General features: G+C 33.5%; 1 non-coding gene across 1 annotated transcript; it reads right to left on the bottom strand.

The window, feature by feature from the left end:
• Positions 1-17692: 17692 nt before the first annotated feature.
• On the bottom strand, positions 17693-17799 carry LOC139856692 (small nucleolar RNA R71). The gene has a single exon (XR_011762157.1). It is a non-coding gene; the product is annotated as a small nucleolar RNA R71 (small nucleolar RNA).
• Between the last annotated feature and the right edge of the window lie 1403 nt (positions 17800-19202).

Below are 19202 nucleotides of genomic sequence, written 5' to 3'. Positions count from 1 at the left end.
GAAAGTGATCTTTTCTGGTGGCGTCATTTAATTTTCTATAATCAATACATACACGCCATCCTGTTACAGTCCTAGTAGGAATAAGCTCATTTTTCTCATTTGTGATGACAGTCATGCCACCCTTCTTAGGCACGCATTGAACTGGGCTTACCCATGGACTATCAGAAATTGGATATATCAAACCTGCATCTAGCAGTTTAATAATCTCTTTCTTAACTACATCTTGCATATTAGGATTTAGTCTTCGTTGGCGTTGCACATACGTTTTATGACCTTCTTCCATAAGGATTTTATGTGTGCAATACGAAGGACTTATTCCTTTAATATCATGAATCTTCCATGCAATGGCTGGTTTATGAGCTTTCAACACAGAAATGAGTTGTGATTTCTCATTTTCAGTAAGAGAAGACGATATTATTACAGGTAATTCAGATTCACCATGTAAATAAGCGTATTCCAAATGGTTTGGAAATGGCTTTAACTCTAATTTCGGAGGTTCTTCTATCGATGATTTGTATCGATATCTGTCTTCTTCTTTTAGCATTTGAATTTCTTCTGTTGTTGGTTCATATCCATTAGCTATAAGTGTAGCTAACATTTCAGCTTCATCAATTGGTTCATTACCTTCTCCTAAAGAACATTCTCCTGTTCCTTGTAATTCTGGAAATTCTTCTAATAATTCTGCATGTGCATCTATAGTTTGAATATAATAACATGTATCATCTGCAGATTGTGGTTGTTGCATTGCTCTATCAACTGAAAAGGTAACACTCTCATCCTCTATACTTAGGGTCAGTTTCTTACCGAACACGTCTATCATTGCTTTAGCCGTGTTTAAGAATGGTCTTCCTAATATGAGAGGAACTTGAGAATCTTCTTCCATGTCCAAAACAACAAAATCTACTGGAAATACTAAAGTACCAACTTTAACTAGCATGTTCTCCATTATCCCTCTAGGATATTTTATTGATCTATCGGCTAGTTGTATGCTTATTCTGGTTGGTTTCAATTCTCCAAGGTCTAGTTTAGCGTATAGTGAATACGGCATTAGATTTATACTAGCACCTAAGTCTGCCAATGCTTCTATTGAACTAAGACTACCCAGAAAACATGGAATTGTGAAACTTCCTGGATCAGATAGTTTTTCTGGTATCTTATTCAACAGCACTGCTGAACAATTAGCATTCATAGTAACAGCCGAGAGTTCTTCCATTTTCTTTCTATTTGAGATTAGATCTTTCAAGAATTTAGCATATCTAGGCATTCCTGAAATCACATCAATGAAAGGAAGATTTACATTTATCTGTTTAAACATATCCAAAAATTTAGATTGCTCGGCTTCAAGTTTCTCTTTCTTCATTTTACTTGGATAAGGAAGTGGTGGTTGGTATGGTTTAACATAAGGTTTATCCTTAACTGTGTTATCTTCATTAACCTTTTCAACTACCGGTTCTTTTTCCTTATCTTGATCAGGTTGTGGTTCTTGTGGAGTAGGAATGGCTTCATCAGAAGTTACAGGTATTTCAGGTGGTTTAAGTGTTGTACCACTTCTTGTGGTAATGGCTTTAGCTGTTTCATTCCTGGGGTTAGCATTTGTATCACTAGGTAGACTTCCCGGTTTTCTTTCACCTATTAACCTTGCTAGGTTACTCACTTCTTGTTCCAGATTTTGAATAGAAGCTTGTTGATTTCTAAATGCTTGAGCATTTTGTTCATTGGTTTGTTTCTGAGATGTGAAAAATTGTGTTTGAGTTTCAACTAGCTTTGTCATCATATCTTCTAAATTCGGCTTTTTATCATCGGTTTGTTGTGGTGGTTTGTTTTGAAAATTAGGTCTTTGCTGATTATAAGTATTATTGGATACTTGTTGATTGCTAGGACCTTGTTGGTTGTTGTATGGAATATTTCGGTTATAATTTTGGTTTTGATTGTAAATCGGTCTTGGCGGTTGATAATTATTCTGATAATTATTTCCAGGCCTTTGGTTTATGTATGAAATATTCTCTCTTTGTTCCATTGTTAATTCAATACTGAGACAATCTTTTGTCAAATGTGGTCCTCCACACTGCTCACAACTAATTCGTATTGAGTGAATATCCTTAGTCATCTTTTCCATTCGTCTCTCCACAGCATCTATCTTTGCGAAAATGGAATCTAAGTCATGGCTAGAATCGGCTCTAGCTGCTTTAGATGATCTAACGATATCTTTTTCTTGGTGCCACTCATGTGAGTGGGAAGCAGTGTTATCAATAATTTTGTAAGCATCAGTTTCGGTTTTCTTCATAATAGAACCACCAGCTGCTATATCTATGTCTTTCCTTGTAGTGATGTCGCATCCTTGGTAGAATATTTGTACTATTTGACAGGTGTCTAAACCATGTTGCGGACATCCTCTTAATAACTTTCCATATCTTGTCCATGCCTCATATAGAGTTTCATTTGGCTTCTGTGTGAACGTAACAATTTCTGCTTGAAGTCTTACAGCTTTAGATGCAGGAAAGAATTGTTTAAGAAATTTGTCAACTAAAACGTCCCATGTATCGATCGCCCCTTCAGGTAACGATTCCAACCAATCTTTGGCTTCTCCCTTTAAAGTCCAGGGAAATAACATGAGATATATCTGTTCATCCTCCACTTCTCGGATTTTAAATAGTGTGCAGATCCTATTAAAGGTACGTAGATGTTCATCTGGATCTTCCTTCGGCGCACCACTAAATTGGCATTGATTAGTTACCATGTGTAGAATTTGTCCTTTGATTTCATAATCTGGTGCATTAATGTCTGGATGAGTAATTGCGTGACCTTGGCCAGTGCGTTTAGCTCTCATTCGGTCTTCCATACTTAAAGGTTCCAGATTCTCCATAATTGAATTTGTTGAATCGGTATCACTAGATGATTCTGATTTAATGGTTCGTTCCTCAACAATCTCTGTTTGAATGATTGGTGGCTCCGGAGGAAAGTTTAGTGGTTCAGGATCTACGAACCGTTCCTGAATATTTTCCGGATTCTCAATTGTGAGGTCGGGTTCAAAAAATGGATTATCGGAAATTTGAACTGAAGTACTTGGTCTACTGGATGACGATTCTAAAGAAAAATCAACGGCGGTTATATTTGCTAAATGTCTTGATCGAGTTACAGGTGGTGAACGTACAAAAGGTGATGAACGTCTTGCTCGGTGCATTCACTGAATATCCTATTAGTTTTTAAAAGGAAAGAAAAATTATAATAAGTTATCCAATCAATAGACTTTTCTGATTTTGTCCACGTTTCGAATAGCCAAAAGATGCAGCAGAGGGGCAGGATTCGTTTGGTCTCAATATAATTGAGGACTGTTTGGCTCCAATAACCCGGTCCACGTACAAATCCAACTATTACTACGAACCAGAAAATTTTGATGTCTATCAATTTAACCACTTAAAATAAATTTTCGTAATTTTAAGAAATTTAGATAAGAAGTAGAATAAAAATCTATGTCCTAAAACTAGAATAGCGAGAAATAAGAAAGAAAAAGAGTTCGTCGGAAAAAAAATTGAAAAAGAAAAATGGTTGAAAAAAAATAAAAGGTGACTGAAAAATAAAAGAAACTTATAAAAACTTAAAATTACTTGACTAACCTAACCTTATTACTACAACTAACTTAAAATTATAATCGCAAATTGATATTACTAATTGGAATGATAATTGATACGTAGAAAAAGGTGTCTAAAAATATTAAAGCTTACAGGAAAAACTAAATCCCAAATGGAAATAACTTAAAAAGAAACTAAAACTTAAAAAGGCGTCGCAAAATTCTAAAGCACCTAAATCTTAGTCTAAAGAAAAAGCACTTAAGGAATTCTACGGCAAAGCCTAAAAATCTAGGAGTAAAAATGACTATAGCAAAAACTAAGTTTAAAACTAAATATGAGCTAAAAATACAAAAGTTATGCTACAACGATTAAAAAGGGACAAAATATAAAAATATACGAAAAGTTGTAAAAAGTACAATTTTTATAAAAATATTATTTTTATATTATTTATTTAATAAAACTACTAATTTTACAATTTAATAAAACTAATTAATACTAAATACATAAATTAAATAAAAAGTAAAAGTTAAAATAAAATTAATTATAATAATAATAATAATTAGGGTTAATAATAATAATAATTAATAATTAACCGTAATTAATGCTGAATTAGGGCTTCCTGTTCGCGTGTCAGAGCAGCTCCGCGAGTCGCGGTAATTAATGCAGAAAACCCCGCGAGTCGCGGGGTTCCAAAATTCAGCTGACAGGTTATATCTTCAACGCGTTTTTCTTTATTTATTTATTTATTTTATTTTCTGTTTTTAATTTTTTCTGTTTATAAAAAAATAATATGTGTATAAATAAAACTTATATTTAAAACTTAAATAAAAATAGAATCACTTTATAATTTTATAAATAAAAGTCTTAAAACTTGATTTAAATAAAACTTATGTTTTTATAAAAACAAAGAAACTTTATAAAACTTAAATATTTATCAAACTCCTAAAAATATTTATATTTTTGTTTTTCTTTTTATATTTTCGAATATTTAAAAAGTTTTTTTTTTTTTTATTAGCGTTGCGCTTCCGGCGTTTAAGAGTTCCCCGGCAGCGGCGCCAAAAATACTTGATGTCAAAGCTAAGGTATACGAAATAGTTTATATTTTACTAGGAAATACTACTAAATACGATACAATTTTACACAAGATATTTATTTATTTAGAGAATGGATATACTTAAACCTTGCTACAACACTTATAGGCAGTGTACCTAATCGTACAGTAGTGTAGTTTTTAGTAAGTCCGGTTCGTTCCACAGGGAAATCTTTAAACAAAGCTTAACGCTATATTAGTTTACTTTTATAAAAATACAAATATATATATAAGTAATATTATTATTATAAAGGGGGGTTTTTACCGTTTAATGACCGGTTTGTCGATTTTAAAACTTTAGTCGCAGTTAAAACCTAATGTAAAATATAAAATAAATACAAGACTTAAATTAAAGCGTAAAGTAAATAACGATAATGAAATTGCGAATAATAAAAGTGCGATAAAATAAACTTGCGATAATTAAAAAGTACGATAATTAAAAGTGCGATTAAATAACAATAAATAAAAGTGCGATAATTAGAAGTGCAATTAAATATGAAATAAAGGAAATTAAATATGAAATAAAAGAATTATGCTTATTTAAACTTCCGTAATCATGATGTTTGACGTGTTGATTTTAGTTTTATGCCCATGGGTTAATTGTCCTTTGTCCTGGATTATTTAATATGTCCGTCTGGTTTTTGTCCATAACAGTCCATCAGTCATAAATATAAAGTGCGAGTGTCCTCGTCAAATTATTATTATACCCGAAGTTAAATATTCCAACTAATTGGGGATTCGAATTGTAACAAGGTTTTAATACTTTGTTTAATGAATACACCAGGTTATCGACTGCGTGTAAACCAAGGTTTTGCTACTTTGTTAACAATTACACCAATTACCCTTGAATATAATTTCACCCCTGTTTTAATTATTCTAGTGGCTATTAATCCATTCCCGTGTCCGGTTGAATGAACGATTATTCGTACATATAAATACCCCGCCCATCGTGTCCGATCGAGTGTATATGGTAATTTATAGGGACGCCCAATTGTAAATCTTTATATTAACATTAACAAACTATCATTTAGTTAAACAAATATAAAGCCCATTAATAGCCCATAGTCTAATTTCCACAAGTGTCGTTCTTTTGTCCAAACCCCAATTATGGTACAAAGCCCAATTACCCAATTTTAGTAATTAGCCCAACATCATGATTACTTCGTTTTAAATAAGCATAATAATAACTTAGCTACGAGACATTAATGTAAAAAGGTTGAACATAACTTACAATGATTAAAAATAGCGTAGCGTTACACGGACAGAATTTCGACTTACACCCTTACAACATTCGCTAACATACCCTTATTATTAGAATTATAATTAAAATTAAAATATAAATTAAAATATAAATATAAATATATACGATATATTGAGAGAGAGATATATATATTTGGTGAATTTTTACGATCAGAATGCGCGAGCTTTATAGGGATTTTTGATTTTTGGGGCTCCGCGACTCGCGGTGAAATCCTCTTCAAACTCCGCGAGTCGCGGAGAATGAATTTACAGCTCACACCCTTGGAGTCTTTCTCTGCCGACGGTTTTTATTTATAAATATAATATATATATAATTAATATAATTAATTATATATTATATTATATTTATATACATAGTTAACTTGTAATTTTTAGTCCGTTGCGTCGAGCGTTACGAGTTGACTCTGGTCCCGGTTCCGGATTTTCGAACGTCCTTGCGTACAATTTTATATTTTGTACTTTGCGTTTTGAATCTTGTACTCTTGTAATTTCGAGACGTTTCTTATCAATAATTGGAACCTCTTTGATTGTCTTTTGTTCTTTTGAGCTTTTTGGTCGTTTGCGTCTTCAATTCGTCGAATCTGTCTTTTTTCTTCACCTTTTATTATTTAAACGAATATCACTTGTAAATAGAACAATTGCAACTAAAAGCTTGTCTTTCTTGAGGAATAATGCTATGAAATATATGTTCGTTTTTAGCATTATCACATAAGCAATCACCTTCGTTCGTTGCATTGATACACAACCGAGACCTTGCTTTGATGCGTCACAATAAATCACAAAATCATCATTCCCTTCAGGCAATGATAATATAGGTGCTGTAGTTAGCTTTTTCTTCAATAACTGAAACGCTTTCTCTTGTTCATCCTTCCATTCAAATTTCTTCCCTTTATGCGTTAATGCAGTCAAGGGTTTTGCTATTCTGAAAAAGTCTTGGATGAACCTTCTGTAGTAACCAGCTAGTCCTAAAAACTGGCGTATGTGTTTCGGAGTTTTCGGGGTTTCCCACTTTTCAACAGTTTCTATCTTTGCTGGATCCACCTTAATACCTTCTTTGTTCACTATGTGACCGAGGAATTGAACTTCTTCCAACCAAAATGCACACTTTGAAAACTTAGCGTACAATTCTTCCTTTCTCAATACTTCTAACACCTTTCTCAAATGTTCACCGTGTTCTTGGTCATTCTTTGAGTAAATAAGTATGTCATCAATGAAAACAATGACAAACTTGTCAAGGTATGGTCCACACACTCGGTTCATAAGGTCCATGAACACAGCTGGTGCATTAGTTAAACCAAACGGCATGACCATAAACTCGTAATGACCGTAACGTGTTCTGAAAGCAGTCTTTGGAATATCATCTTCTTTCACCCGCATTTGATGATACCCGGAACGTAAGTCAATCTTTGAATAAACAGACGAGCCTTGTAGTTGATCAAATAAGTCATCGATTCTCGGTAGTGGGTAGCGGTTCTTGATGGTAAGTTTGTTCAACTCTCGGTAGTCGATACACAACCTGAATGTACCATCTTTCTTCTTGACAAACAAAACAGGAGCTCCCCACGGTGATGTGCTTGGTCGAATGAAACCACGCTCTAAAAGTTCTTGTAATTGGCTTTGCAGTTCTTTCATCTCGCTGGGTGCGAGTCTGTAAGGAGCACGAGCTATTGGTGCAGCTCCTGGTACAAGATCTATTTGAAATTCAACGGATCGATGTGGGGGTAATCCCGGTAATTCTTTCGAAAATACATCGGGAAATTCTTTTGCGACGGGAACATCATTGATGCTCTTTTCTTCAGTTTGTACTTTCTCGACGTGTGCTAGAACAGCATAGCAACCTTTTCTTATTAGTTTTTGTGCCTTCAAATTACTAATAAGATGTAGCTTCGTGTTGCCCTTTTCTCCGTACACCATTAAGGGTTTTTCTTTTTCTCGTATAATGCGAATTGCATTTTTGTAACAAACAATCTCTGCTTTCACTTCTTTCAACCAGTCCATACCGATTATCACATCAAAACTCCCTAACTCTACTGGTATCAAGTCAATCTTAAATGTTTCGCTAACCAGTTTAATTTCTCGATTCCGACATATATTATCTGCTGAAATTAATTTACCATTTGCTAATTCGAGTAAAAATTTACTATCCAAAGGCGTCAATGGACAACTTAATTTAGCACAAAAATCTCTACTCATATAGCTTCTATCCGCACCCGAATCAAATAAAACGTAAGCAGATTTATTATCAATAAGAAACGTACCCGTAACAAGCTCCGGGTCTTCCTGTGCCTCTGTCGCATTAATATTGAAAACTCTTCCGCGGCCTTGTCCATTCGTGTTCTCCTGGTTCGGGCAATTTCTAATAATGTGGCCCGGTTTTCCACATTTATAACAAACTACATTGGCATAACTTGCTCCGACACTACTTGCTCCGCCATTACTCGTTCCGACACCATTTGTTCCTTTCGTTCTATTAACCCCTGGTCCGTAGACCTCACACTTCTCCGCGCTATGACCATTTCTTTTACACTTGTTGCAAAATTTGGTGCAGAACCCCGAGTGATACTTTTCACACCTTTGGCATAGCTGCTTCTGATTGTTGTTGTTGTTGCGGTTATTATTGTTGTTGGGATGATTGTTGTAGTTGCTGTTGTTGTTGTTGTTGTTGTTGTTGTTGTTGTTGTTGTTGTTGTTGTTGTTGTTGTTGTTGTTGTTGTTGTTGTTGGGCCGTTTGTTGTAGTTACGATTGATGTTGCGATTGTTGGGATAATTGTTGCGATTATTGTTGTTGTTGTATTGGTGATTCTTATCACCGTTTTCCTCCCAATTTCTTTTGACTTGCTTCACATTGGCCTCTTCAGCAGTCTGTTCTTTAATTCTTTCTTCAATCTGGTTCACTAGTTTGTGAGCCATTCTACATGCCTGTTGTATGGAGGCGGGCTCGTGTGAACTTATATCTTCTTGGATTCTTTCCGGTAATCCTTTCACAAACGCGTCGATCTTCTCTTCCTCATCTTCGAACGCTCCCGGACACAATAGGCACAATTCTGTGAATCATCTTTCGTACGTGGTAATATCAAATCCTTGGGTTCGTAACCCTCTAAGTTCTGTCTTGAGCTTATTGACCTCAGTTCTGGGACGGTACTTCTCGTTCATCAAGTGCTTGAATGCTGACCACGGTAGTGCGTACGCATCGTCTTGTCCCACTTGCTCTAGATAGGTATTCCACCATGTTAACGCAGAACCTGTGAAGGTATGCGTAGCGTACTTCACTTTGTCCACTTCAGTACACTTACTTATGGCAAACACCGATTCGACCTTCTCGGTCCACCGTTTCAATCCGATCGGTCCTTCGGTTCCATCAAATTCCAAAGGTTTGCAGGCAGTGAATTCTTTGTAGGTGCATCCTACACGATTTCCTGTACTGCTAGATCCAAGGTTATTGTTGGTATGTAACGCAGCCTGTACTGCGGCTATGTTTGAAGCTAGAAAAGTACGGAATTCCTCTTCATTCATATTCACGGTGTGTCGAGTAGTCGGTGCCATTTCCTTCAAAATAGTCAAATGGAACAAGTTAATCATACAGAATATTAAGAGTAGTTAATAGTATTTCGTAGCATAATATAAACTCATTTATAAAAGCTTTTTCTTCATATTAGCGTTTTATAAGTTTAAATTCGGGTAGTACCTACCCGTTAAGTTCATACTTAGTAGCTAATATACAATTCAACTACTACAATTCTATATGAAAAACAGATTGTAATAATATTTCGCGTTCAAACTTTTATACAATATTTTACAAACTTACAATACCGCTTATTTTACATAAAGCATGAAATATAGCACACAATAACTTTGATACAAGATAGGTGTGAAGATAATTCTAGCTAGTACACAAGTCGTTCAGTAAAGGCAATAAAGACACGTAATTCATACGTCCAGAAACAAGTCATGCATTCTGGTTTTACTAGGACTACTTCTCATCCTTGGTCTTGTGGAACATAACCGTTATGGCCGTTGATAAGACAGCGTGTTGTAACGTCGTCAAAGGGACGAGGGTTACGTAATGTCCAACAGTCCCGTAACAATCTAAAAACCTCATTTATTACCCCAATTACCGACTCCGTCACTTGTGGGAACGTTTTGTTTAATAGTTGTAGCCCGATGTTCTTGTTCTCACTTTGGTGAGAAGCGAACATTACTAATCCGTAAGCATAACATGCTTCTTTATGTTGCATGTTAGCCGCTTTTTCTAAATCACGAAGTCCAATATTCGGATATATTGAGTCAAAATAATTTCTTAACCCATTGCGTAAAATAGCATTTGGGTTCCCCGCAATATATGCGTCAAAGTAAACACATCGTAACTTATGGATTTCCCAATGTGATATCCCCCATCTTTCGAACGAAAGCCTTTTATAAACCAAGGCATTCTTGGAACGTTCTTCGAATGTCTTACAAACTGATCTCGCCTTAAATAGTTGTGCCGAAGAATTCTGACCGACTCTAGACAAGATTTCATCAATCATGTCTCCGGGTAGGTCTCTTAAAATATTGGGTTGTCTATCCATTTTGTGTTTTTATACTGTAAAATAGACAAGAGTTAGATTCATAAAAAAAAATACTTATTAATACAAGCAATTTTTACATATATCATAAAGCATAAGCACACTATATTACATGTATTACACCACACGAATACAACTATCTTATTCCGACTCGCTTGTTTCTTCTTCTTCGGTTTTGGTTCGTTTTGCCAAGTTTCTAGGGATATATGATGTTCCCCTAATACGAGCCGTTATTTTCCACATTGGTTTAGAAAAACCTGGTGGTTTAGAGGTTCCCGGGTCATTGTTACAACTTAAGGACTTCGGGGGTTGACGATACATATAAAGTTCATCGGGGTTGGAATTAGATTTCTCTATTTTTATGCCCTTTCCCTTATTATTTTCTTTTGCCTTTTTAAATTCAGTTGGGGTAATTTCTATAACATCATCGAAATTCTCGTCGGAATCCGATTCATCGGAGAATTGGTAATCCTCCCAATATTTTGCTTCCTTGGCGGAAACACCATTGACCATAATTAACCTTGGTCGGTTGGTTGAGGATTTTCTTTTACTTAACCGTTTTATTATTTCCCCCACCGGTTCTATTTCTTCATCCGGTTCCGATTCTTCTTCCGGTTCCGACTCTTCTTCCGGTTCCTCTTCGGGAACTTGTGAATCAGTCCACGAATCATTCCAATTTACATTTGACTCTTCATTATTATTAGGTGAGTCAATGGGACTTGTTCTAGAGGTAGACATCTATCACATAATATCAAATGCATTAAGAGATTAATATATCACATAATATTCACATGTTAAAAATATATAGTTTCCAACAAAATTTGTTAAGCAATCATTTTTCAAGTAAACACGGTCGAAGTCCATACTCACTAATGCATCCTAACAAACTCGATAAGACACACTAATGCAAAATTCTGGTTCTCTAAGACCAACGCTCTGATACCAACTGAAATGTCCCGTTCTTATTGATTAAAAACGTTCCATATTAATTGATTTCGTTGCGAGGTTTTGACCTCTATATGAGACGTTTTTCAAAGACTGCATTCATTTTTAAAACAAACCATAACCTTTATTTCATAGATAAAGGTTTTAAAAAGCTTTACGTAGATTATCAAATAATGATAATCTAAAATATCCTGTTTACACACGACCATTACATAATGGTTTACAATACAAATATGTTACAACAAAATAAGTTTCTTGAATGCAGTTTTTACACAATATCATACAAGCATGGACTCCAAATCTCGTCCTTATTTAAGTATGCGACAGCGGAAGCTCTTAATAATCACCTGAGAATAAACATGCTTAAAACGTCAATAAAAATGTTGGTGAGTTATAGGTTTAACCTATATATATCAAATCATAATAATAGACCACAAGATTTCATATTTCAATACACATCCCATACATAGAGATAAAAATCATTCATATGGTGAACACCTGGTAACCGACATTAACAAGATGCATATATAAGAATATCCCCATCATTCCGGGACACCCTTCGGATATGATATAAATTTTGAAGTACTAAAGCATCCGGTACTTTGGATGGGGTTTGTTAGGCCCAATAGATCTATCTTTAGGATTCGCGTCAATTAGGGTGTCTGTTCCCTAATTCTTAGATTACCAGACTTAATAAAAAGGGGCATATTCAATTTCGATAATTCAACCATAGAATGTAGTTTCACGTACTTGTGTCTATTTTGTAAATCATTTATAAAATCTGCATGTATTCTCATCCCAAAAATATTAGATTTTAAAAGTGGGACTATAACTCACTTTCACAGATTTTTACTTCGTCGGGAAGTAAGACTTGGCCACTGGTTGATTCACGAACCTATAACAATATATACATATATATCAAAGTATGTTCAAAATATATTTACAACACTTTTAATATATTTTGATGTTTTAAGTTTATTAAGTCAGCTGTCCTCGTTAGTAACCTACAACTAGTTGTCCACAGTTAGATGTACAGAAATAAATCGATAAATATTATCTTGAATCAATCCACGACCCAGTGTATACGTATCTCAGTATTGATCACAACTCAAACTATATATATTTTGGAATCAACCTCAACCCTGTATAGCTAACTCCAACATTCACATATAGAGTGACTATGGTTGTTCCGAAATATATATAGATGTGTCGACATGATAGGTCGAAACATTGTATACGTGTCTATGGTATCTCAAGATTACATAATATACAATACAAGTTGATTAAGTTATGGTTGGAATAGATTTGTTACCAATTTTCACGTAGCTAAAATGAGAAAAATTATCCAATCTTGTTTTACCCATAACTTCTTCATTTTAAATCCGTTTTGAGTGAATCAAATTGCTATGGTTTCATATTGAACTCTATTTTATGAATCTAAACAGAAAAAGTATAGGTTTATAGTCGGAAAAATAAGTTACAAGTCATTTTTGTAAAGGTAGTCATTTCAGTCGAAAGAATGACGTCTAGATGACCATTTTAGAAAACATACTTCCACTTTGAGTTTAACCATAATTTTTGGATATAGTTTCATGTTCATAATAAAAATCATTTTCTCAGAATAACAACTTTTAAATCAAAGTTTATCATAGTTTTTAATTAACTAACCCAAAACAGCCCGCGGTGTTACTACGACGGCGTAAATCCGGTTTTAAGGTGTTTTTCGTGTTTCCAGGTTTTAAATCATTAAGTTAGCATATCATATAGATATAGAACATGTGTTTAGTTTATTTTAAAAGTCAAGTTAGAAGTATTAACTTTTGTTTGCGAACAAGTTTAGAATTAACTAAACTATGTTCCAGTGATTACAAGTTTAAACCTTCGAATAAGATAGCTTTATATGTATGAATCGAATGATGTTATGAACATCATTACTACCTTAAGTTCCTTGGATAAACCTACTGGAAAAGAGAAAAATGGATCTAGCTTCAATGGATCCTTGGATGGCTCGAAGTTCTTGAAGCAGAATCATGACACGAAAACAAGTTCAAGTAAGATCATCACTTGAAATAAGATTGTTATAGTTATAGAAATTGAACCAAAGTTTGAATATGATTATTACCTTGTATTAGAATGATAACCTACTGTAAGAAACAAAGATTTCTTGAGGTTGGATGATCACCTTACAAGATTGGAAGTGAGCTAGCAAACTTGAAAGTATTCTTGATTTTATGAAACTAGAACTTTTGGAATTTATGAAGAACAATTAGAACTTGAAGATAGAACTTGAGAGAGATCAATTAGATGAATAAAATTGAAGAATGAAAGTGTTTGTAGGTGTTTTTGGTCGTTGGTGTATGGATTAGATATAAAGGATATGTAATTTTGTTTTCATGTAAATAAGTCATGAATGATTACTCATATTTTTGTAATTTTATGAGATATTTCATGCTAGTTGCCAAATGATGGTTCCCACATGTGTTAGGTGACTCACATGGGCTGCTAAGAGCTGATAATTGGAGTGTATATACCAATAGTACATACATCTAAAAGCTGTGTATTGTACGAGTACGAATACGGGTGCATACGAGTAGAATTGTTGATGAAACTGAACGAGGATGTAATTGTAAGCATTTTTGTTAAGTAGAAGTATTTTGATAAGTGTATTGAAGTCTTTCAAAAGTGTATAAATACATATTAAAACACTACATGTATATACATTTTAACTGAGTCGTTAAGTCATCGTTAGTCGTTACATGTAAATGTTGTTTTGAAACCTTTAGGTTAACGATCTTGTTAAATGTTGTTAACCCAATGTTTATAATATAAAAAGAGATTTTAAATTATTATATTATCATGATATTATGATGTATGAATATCTCTTAATATGATATATATACATTAAATGTCGTTACAATGATAATCGTTACATATATGTCTCGTTTCAAAATCATTAAGTTAGTAGTCTTGTTTTTACATATGTAGTTCATTGTTAATATACTTAATGATATGTTTAATTATCATAATATCATGTTAACTATATATATAACCATATATATGTCATCATATAGTTTTTACAAGTTTTAACGTTCGTGAATCACCGGTCAACTTGGGTGGTCAATTGTCTATATGAAACATATTTCAATTAATCAAGTCTTAACAAGTTTAATTGCTTAACATGTTGGAAACATTTAATCATGTAAATATCAATCTCAATTAATATATATAAACATGGAAAAGTTCGGGTCACTACAGTATATACATGGGATGCAGACAAGTAATATATATATATATATATATATATATATATATATATATATATATATATATATATATATATATATATATATATATATATATATAGCCATTTAATTCCATCACCCTACAATACATCACCACCATCACTTTCCTACTTGCAACTGAATTCATCGACCAACACAAAATTGCTAACTGTGCTTAATTGATAAATTTGGAGATAACTATGCTTAATTGATACCTTTTCAATTTACCCTGTCAAGAGATATATATATATGAGTGTAGAGATAGATGAATACACAAACCCACTTCCAATTTCAAGTATGTTTCTTCTTTCTTCCTTTCTGCTTGTCAACCGAAACAAGATAAGGGACGACTATACACACCACGAGAAAACCACCTTTCATCAACCACCAAACCATTATTGGAACCCACTTACTATTTTTTTTTATTCTGTCAACTAACCACCATATCATCAAGGAAGACCAGCGGATACAACCTGATATTGCTCAAATACATCATATATATATCTCACAATATCGTGTGAAATACTCTCGAATCAAGGATAGTTAAGGCGGTTTCTACAAGTAATACACAAAGGTATGTAAAGTGTATCGGAAAGTGGTTTATAAAGAGTTTTTGTGAATTATGACCATTCTATAAGTTGTGATTTCATCATAGTTGATTCCGATACAAGTTATGGTCAAATTAGCGCTCTAAAATGATAAAACAAGGCTTCAGATATGTTGGATGCCGTCCAAAATGATTGGGACTCCGTCCAAATGAAGGAAGATTGTGAAAAAATGAGACAGTGAAATTCAGCACAACTGGACGCCGTCCAGAAATCTGGACGCCGTCCAGCCCTTCACAACTGGATGCCGTCCAGAATTCTGGAAGCCGTCTAGCCCTTTACAACTGGATGCGGTCCAGTATATTGGACGCCGTCCAGTAGTAGGTTTCAGCCTACTTTTACTTTTTGACCAACTTTAACTACTTTAAAAAGGGAATGATTGAAGAGATACGATCAGATACGAACCAGAGGAGTTAGAAGATGATTTTAGGAGCTATTTTGGAGAACTCCAAGCTCTTTGAAGAGGCTTAAACATCCAAGAATCAAGATTCAACACCTTCTCCATTCAAGATTCATTCTCAATTAGGTTGATTTCTTGTTCTTAATAATGAATTCTACTTATCATTTGATTGTTATTTTGCTTGTTATCATGATTGTTGGCTAAACTCTATAATGTTTGTCTAGATTAATAACCAAAGTATTGGATGTAAACTTATTGTTTGAATGTATTATGTGTGATAGATTAAAGCTTAAATTAAAGAACCATGCTTATTGATGTTAAATAATTTGTATCTAGTTAATTGATATGTTGTTGATAAAGAGAACTCTTGTTGATGTATCATATTGATTTATAATCAACTTATCTTAGATTGATTGTTTACTAAACCAGACCAAGGGGGTAAATTAGATCAAAATGATTAGACGATATAGGGATGAATTGTGTAGAGCGAACGCAAAAGACAATTGGTATTCAAGTCTTTGATCTAAGCTAATCAACTAGTCACAAACGAAAAGGTCTAGGTGATAGGGAACCCTCCACTTAGTAATTCTAGTTTGAATACTTGCTAAAGAGAACTCTTGGCAAGTCGATTTGGGTGATTAGCATATATATCATAGTTATTTGGTTACAAACACGAGAACTATAGAGAAAAGGGAACCCTTGATCTTGTAATTGAGTTTGCGTGTTTACTAAAGAGAACTCTTGGTAAATCTATTAGGTAACTTACACACATATTCATTCAATCGGGTCTTAACAATATAACTTACATCCAATACCGAGGGTAAAATATCTAGATGAACATTTTGTCTCTTTGATCTAAATCAAACTATCTTATTTGTTTTCTTTGCACTTGTTTTCATTATATAAACTTAAAAGACCAAAAATATTGTTTTTACTTTTAATCTTCTCTGATTTGGCTAAATCGTTAAATATCCACAAAAACATAATATCTTGTACCTTTAAGTTTCATTTACTTAGTTAATCATAATATAGTTCTAATTCTAGTTTGACTAATACAACTGTCCTTGGAACGATACACGGAACTAAACCATTATTTATACTACTACACGATCGGGTACACTGCCCGTTAGTGTGTAACACTCTTTAATCGGTATTTGTCCATACTATTTCATAAAATAATTCATATACCACGTTTTGCACATCAAAATAATTCATATACCGCTGCCGGGGACAGATTTGTGTCAAAATAGAATTGTTAACTAATTTGTGATTAAGTAGTTTCTTAATTATTTTAAATTATTAATAGTCTTTGATTTTAATTTTGTAGAATCGGTGCGTTTAATAGTTTTGTTAGTAGTGTGATTGACAGATTTTAGGTTGCATATGCCACATACCCGAAGTTCAGATTCTCCATTACTTACACCGCTTACAGAACCTGATAGAAAGCTTGGTAGGATCCCAAAAGAAGTACTTGAACTTTTTGAATCTTCATCAAAGTAAGAAACTTTTGATTCAGAATCAAGTACAACCAAGCCAAGATACTCTGAATTTGGTGAAACCGTTCATCCTCCAAATTTTGAAATGGAAGGAGAGGCAAGGCAGGTGGTACCAAAACAATCAATGGAGGCCAAGATGAAAGCAACCCGAACTGGACAAGGTAGTGCCATTACTCCGCCCACAGGTGAAGAAAAAATTGAAATAAAAGGACCTATTCTCCAAATGATTAACAACATGTGTCAATTTGGTGGTGGTCCGAATGAAGATGCAAACGAACATATTCGTCTTTTTCAAGAGATATGTCTTCTATTCAAACTTAAACCAGACACTGATCATGCCATATTTTTAAGACATTTCCCATGGACACTCCACGGGGAAGCACGAAGTTGGTTAGATTCATTGGTCGAGGCTACGATAGAAACTTGGGATGGTATGATGGAAAAATTTCTTAAGAAATATTTTCCAGCTTCTAAGTCCGCGAGACTCCAACAAGAAATTACTCAATTCTGTCAAAAGCCGATGGAAACCTTATATGAAGCATGGAATCGGTTTTCCAAAATGCTAAGAGGTTGTCCAAACCATGGTCTGTGATGTTATGCGAGGTGTATATAAAATAGCTTATATTTTACAAGGAAATACTATTAAATACGATACAATTTTACACAAGATATTTATTTATTTATAGAATGGATATACTTAAATCTTGCTACAACACTTATAGGCAGTGTACCTAATCGTACAGTAGTGTAGTTTTTAGTAAGTCCGGTTCGTTCCACAGGGAATCTTTTAACAAAGCTTAACGCTATATTAGTTTAATTTTATAAAAATACAAATATATATATAAGTAATATTATTATTATAAAGGGGGGTTTTTACCGTTTAATGACCGGTTTGTCGATTTTAAAAACTTTAGTCGCAGTTTAAACCTAATGTAAAATATTAAAAATAAATGCAAGACTTAATTTAAAGCGTAAAGTAAATAACGATAAGGAAATTGCGATAAATAAAAGGGCGATAAAATTGGGATATTTAAAAAGTACGATAATTAAAAGTGCAATTAAATACAATAACAATAAATAAAAGTGCGATAATTAGAAGTGCAATTAAATATAAAATAAAGGAAATTAAATATGAAATAAAAGAATTATGCTTATTTAAACTTCCGTAATCATGATGTTTGACGTGTTGATTTTAGTTTTATGCCCATGGGTTAATTGTCCTTTGTCCTGGATTATTTAATATGTCCGTCTGGTTTTTGTCCATAACAGTCCATTAGTCATAAATATAAAGTGCGAGTATCCTCGTCAAATTATCCTTATACCCGAAGTTAAATATTCCAACTAATTGGGGACTTAAACTGTAACAAGATTTTAATACTTTGTTTAATAATTACACCAGGTTATCGACTGCTTGTAACCCAAGGTTTTAATACTTTGTTAACAATTATGCCAAGTGTCCTTGTACATAATTTCACCCCTGTTTTAATAATTCTAGTGGCTATTAATCCATTCCCGTGTCCGGTTAAATGAACGATTATTCGTACATATAAATATCCCGCCCATCGTGTCCGATTGAGTGTATATGGTTATTTATAGGGACGTCCAATTGTAAATCTTTATATTAAAATTAACAAACTATCATTTAGTTAAACAAATATAAAGCCCATTAATAGCCCATAGTCTAATTTCCACAAGTGTCGTTCTTTTGTCCAAACCCCAATTATGGACAAAGCCCAATTACCCAATTTTAGTAATTTGCCCAACATCATGATTACTTCGTTTTAAATAAGCATAATAATAACTTAGCTACGAGACATTAAATTAAAAAGGTTGAACATAGCTTACAATGATTAAAAATAGCGTAGCGTTACACGGACAGAATTTCGACTTACACCCTTACAACATTTGCTAACATACCCTTATTATTAGAATTAAAATTAAAATTAAAATTAAAATATAAATTATAAATATAAATATTACGTATAGATATA

Source organism: Rutidosis leptorrhynchoides, chromosome 6 (assembly GCF_046630445.1).
Source record: "Rutidosis leptorrhynchoides isolate AG116_Rl617_1_P2 chromosome 6, CSIRO_AGI_Rlap_v1, whole genome shotgun sequence".
NCBI classification, from domain to species: domain Eukaryota; kingdom Viridiplantae; phylum Streptophyta; class Magnoliopsida; order Asterales; family Asteraceae; genus Rutidosis; species Rutidosis leptorrhynchoides.
The sequence above is the reverse complement of the archived record's forward strand: the minus strand, read 5'-3'. Positions and strand labels throughout refer to the sequence as shown.